Source organism: Dama dama, chromosome 11, assembly GCF_033118175.1.
Source record: "Dama dama isolate Ldn47 chromosome 11, ASM3311817v1, whole genome shotgun sequence".
NCBI lineage: Eukaryota > Metazoa > Chordata > Mammalia > Artiodactyla > Cervidae > Dama > Dama dama.
In genome coordinates, this window is record NC_083691.1 from 1,785,415 (window position 1) to 1,790,331 (window position 4,917).

At 55.3% G+C, this 4,917-nt stretch overlaps 1 non-coding gene across 1 annotated transcript; it reads left to right on the forward strand.

Annotated features, from left to right (window-relative positions):
• Window positions 1-725: 725 nt before the first annotated feature.
• On the forward strand, window positions 726-798 carry TRNAG-UCC (transfer RNA glycine (anticodon UCC)). Its single transcript has one exon. It is a non-coding gene; the product is annotated as a tRNA-Gly (tRNA).
• The last annotated feature ends 4,119 nt before the right edge of the window (window positions 799-4,917 follow it).

Below are 4,917 nucleotides of genomic sequence, written 5' to 3' on the forward strand. Positions count from 1 at the left end.
ATCAATTCCTCGATGCTCAGGCTTCTTTATGGTCCAACTCTCACATCCATACGTGACCACTGGGAAACCATAGCTTTGACTTTACAGACCTTTACAGCAGATTTATTCATAGTTATTGAAACTTAGGAGCAACCAAGATGTTCTTCAGAAGGTGAATGGATAAACCAACAGTGGTCCATACAGACCATGGAATACTAAAAAAGAATGAGCTCTCAAGTCACAAAAAGACAAGCAGGAAACTTAAATGCACATTCCTAGTGAAAGAAGATAAATCTGAAAAGGCGACAGACTGTGTACTTCTAACTACATGACATTCTGGAAAAGGCAAAACTATGGAGACAGTAAAAAAAAAAAAAAAAAAAAAATCAGGAGGTGAAGAGGGGACGTATAGATAGAGCCCAGAAGGTTCTCGGGATTCTCAGAGTAAATTCATTCAGTGAAATTACTCTGTGTGAAGCCATAGGATGAATACATGTCAGTGTCTTTTTGCCCAAACCCATGGACGTCCAACCCCGAGAGTGACCTCAGTGGCAACTATGGGCTTTCGGTGATGAGGACTTGTCAGGTAGGCCCGTCCTTTGTCACAGCTCCGGTGGGAGGTGGTGAGGGTGGGGGACGGGTGTAACTGGAGTGGGGTAGAGAGGGGGTGTTTGACAAACCTCTGCACTTCCGACTTAACTTTGCAGTGAACCTAAAACCGCTTTTAAAAATAAAGCTTAGGGACTTCCCTGGTGGTCCAGTGGCTAAGACGCCATGCTCCCAATGGAGAAGACCCAGGTTCGATCCCTGGTCAGGGAACTAGATCCCACATGCTGCAACTAAGAGTTCTTGTGGCACAGATGAAGCTCCCTCCTGCCTCGGGGAAGACCAAAGCTCCTGAGCGGCAAGGAAGACCTGGGGCAGACAACTAAGTAAACATTTTCCAAAATTAAAAAATAAAGTTTATAAGTCAATGAATGAATAAATGGGAAAAAATCAGAGTCGGGGGACGATTTGTGGTCAGCGTACTCAGTCGACTCTTGGAGACCCCATGGACTGTACCCTGCCAGGCTCCTCTGTCCATGGGATTTCCCGGCAAGAATACTGGAGTGGGTTGCCATTTCCTTCTCCAGGGGTCTTCCTGGCGCAGAGATGGAACCTGCGTCTCCTGAGTCTCTTGCTCTGGCAGGCAGACTCCTTACCACCGAGCCCCCTGAGAAGCCCAAGGGACTATTTAGTTGTAGGGGAAGTGCCCGCACACCCCGAGCGTGTCCCACACGGCAGACCCCAGGTCTGCACGAGCTCCCACGGGCTACCCCCTCCTCTGGCGGGTCCCTCTCCTGTGGCCCTTTGTGGGGAGCACAAAGGCGGCCTTGTCATTCCCCCCATGGCTCAGAGGCCCACAGAGACCGCTGCTCCTCTGGGGCTTTTATCTCTCACCGCTCTGCTCCAGGGCAGGCTTGATACCCACTCCAGATAAAAGCTCAGCAGAAAACAGCCTGTTTTCATTGGCATGGGGAAATCAAACAGCAGTTAACTAGACAGGCTTATTCATCTCTCTGCCAGCTCTGCTATACATGGAGTCACCACCAAGGGTCCTCCCGGGAGACCGCCTGGCGGGGGACGGGGGGTGGCCGTGGGCCTCGGTTAGGACAGGGGATGGCCCTCCCACCTCCACTCCGGCTGGCATCCTCTTGCTCTGAGAAAAGCGACAGTGACGGGAAGAAGAGATAACCCACGGGCTTTGCCAGCAAATATTATGGACTGTGAGCTGTCCTGTGGGTTCAGAGAACTACTGGGCTTGTCAAATAAAATCAGCCTGAGCGAACTTACAAAGCGCCAGCAGAGACACCGGGAGTCACCCAGGCTCTCCGCCATCGCTTCCTCCCCGATGGGGACGGTGCTTCATGCAGGAAGAATGTGGTGTGAGTTTTCCCAGCTTCCTTCTCCAGCCGCTGCTGAAGCAGGGGAGCCTCTCGGAAGCACAGACTCCTCAGCACTCCGCTCTCAGAAATTCCACGAGTTGCTCTGGGACATGAATCATGCTTCAGGTTTGGAAAAAGCCGCAGAACCAAAACCAATGGAGGCTCGGGGCTAGCCCACCGTGGGGGCGGGCTGCGGGGCGCTGTTCCGGAGGCTCCCGGGGCAGAGTGTCTGCTCCATCTGGGGGTGGCGACGGGGGCTGGCAAGCTCTGGACAGGCCTTAGTCACAGGCCAACCTTCCCAGAAACCAGATTCAGCCCTTTCACTATCTCAGGCCACAGCAGAGCTGTTGACCCCAGGTTCTATGATTCTCTGAGGAGCCTCAAATGAGGTCTCAGAGTGTCCTGGAACTCCATGGATAAGGACATTCCTTAAGCAATCACACAAAAACCCTGTAGTGAATTGTCACCCAAAACTTTTGGAATGTTGGTGAGAGATCAGGGTGGGGGATGGGAGAGTCTCCTTACCAAACCGTCAACTGTGTCCAATAATCTAGCCATGGACTAAGGTAGGCTTCGAGAGATGAATTTCATGTTTTCCTTCTAGAAACAGAAAAACTGAGGCCCAAACGAAGGAACACCCCTCACCCGCCGCAGGCCCCAGAGCGCCACACGGCACATGCGTCTGCTCTAGAAATGCACGCTCCTCACTGTGTTCCTCAAAGACCTTCCAGAGACAGGCACGCATTCTTCAGCCTTATGCCAAATGTGCAAGGACTTACCTGGAAGGGATTCTTCACTGCCCCGCCACCCCACGACCTCCCCTCAGTGGGGCTCCACATCTGGCCCCCGTGCACGGCTGGAGGGCACCCTTCAGGAAGATCTTCAAGCAGGGCCTGCTGCCTGCCGGAGGACGCCCCCTGTTGCCACTGCACAGGGAAATCTGGGGTCTTTCAAGTTCCCCAGGATGGTGGTTCGGTTGGCATTTCATGCTGCAGACAAAACTAAAGACCGTCTTGGCCTCTGCTGCTTCGTACATAAAGCTTTTCCCGCATCCTATGAGGATGGAATCATAAGACGGGACCTCGAGTAATTCCCAGGAGAAATGAGAGGCAAGTCATCCCAGATGCCCCCTCCCCTCAGCCCCCAGGCTCCTACTTTGGGTCAAAGGCCAGAATTGGTCTTGACTTCGTTTGGCCACTGGTTGGATCTATGACCTCGAGCAGTCATATCACCTCTCTGAGGACACCTCGCTCCTTTTCAGCGGGGAGGGAATGCTTCCCTCCTGTATGTGTTAGCACGGGCTCGGTTACCCCGAGCAACCAACATCTCCCACTATCTTCTTGGTTTAAAAGAACAGGTTAGTGTTTCTCCCTCAGGCAACAGGTACCTCTTGACACCCGCATTCAGCAACCCAGGCACCGGCCCATTACCTGTTCCATGGAGAAATCACCAGCCTTACCCCCACCCTCCCAGGCCTGGAGGGGGCTAGATGCTGGTGAATACTGAAACAACTGCCACGCCTGTCCAGAGGTGGCGAGCGAGACCAGATTACCCGGGGGAGCCCGGATTCCCTGGCAGAGTCCGCCCCAGTTAACACTGGTCAGAATCTGGAAAAGCCTGGTGATGGGGTGGGGCTTCTCCCACCTGGAGGCAGGAGGAGAGGGACAGGGCGTCCGGGGCAGGTGGGCTTGAGGACGCGGACAGCAAGGCTGGGCCAGCCCCGCAGCGGCTCTTAGTGACGGCCCAACCCCCGCGTGAGCTCCGTCCTCACATCTCCCTGCAGCCCCCGGGGGTCAGAGACGCTGCTCTTTGCGGGGATGTCCAGCGGGCTCGCCTTTGGAAAGGAAGTCTGCTCCAAACTGGCAAATACGGGGTTGTCTAATTTTCTAAAGCCCTGGTTCCGCTGGATCATTAAGAATCAACTTGTTTTTAGCTGAAGCTCAACATGTGACAGAGCTCCTGTTGGAGAGTTTGGTTTCCAGTGAAAACCCCAGGAAGGAATGCGCGTCTCGGCCAGGCTGGCGGGGGCTGCCGGGCATCGGGCTCCTGTTCCCGCTGTGTCTCTGCTGGTCTCTCCGCCTCTGCCTCTCACTCTGCCTCTGTGCCTGCGACTCCTTGTCTCTACGCTGCGTCTCTCTGTGTCTCTGTGTCTCCATCCCTCTCTCTGTATCTCTCCGTCTCTGAATGTCTCTGTCTCTGCGTCTGTCTCTGGATGTCTCTGTCTCTATATCTCTCTGTCTCTGTGTCTCTGTCTCTGCGTCTGTCTCTGTATAGCTCTCTGTCTCTCTGTCTCCCTCCCTCCGTCTGTCTCTCTCTGTCTGTCTCTGTCTCCTCTGTCTCAAGCCAGACAACCACAGATGATGTAACTTGGACCCTAAGCGGCCAGCTTGTTGTAGCTGAACAATCCACATGTTTTAGGTGATTTAGAGAAGAATCACCCCCTCTTTCTCATGGGAACAGGGCAGGATGAGTCGCTCCTGGGGGCCCTCGTCCCCATGGAGCAGAGCCCCCAGACCCCGCTAGGACGAGCTGGGGTGCACCCGGGGAGCCCCGCACCCTCCTTGCTCTGGGACAGCCAGTCTCTCCCGTCCAGCAGCCCTGCTAACAAGCTGGCCGTGGCCGCTGGCGACAGCACACTAATGACAATCGCAGGCCCGGCTGCAGCGGCCGGCCTGGCACCGGCGGACGGAACCACCTTCCCCTTCCAGGCCTCCGTGTTCAAGCGCTGCGCTCCGGGTGGGCCTGGTGGGGACGCGTGGCCGCTCACCTCCCGCGTGGGCCGTGACTCGGAGTGGCGGTGCTGGACCCGCGAGTGTGCATTGGCCATTCATGTCCGTAGGGAGCGCCTTTGGCCGGGAGCAGCAGAGAGCCTACGTGTTCTTATGCGGTGTGAATGCAAGTGTCTAGCCCTGCACGCGGCTTTTCTAACCAGTGAATCGTCAGAGCCCCATGGGGCTGTCGGGAACCCCCAGCACTTGGGGGTTGAGAGGCGTGTGTGGCGTGTTCGCTTGTT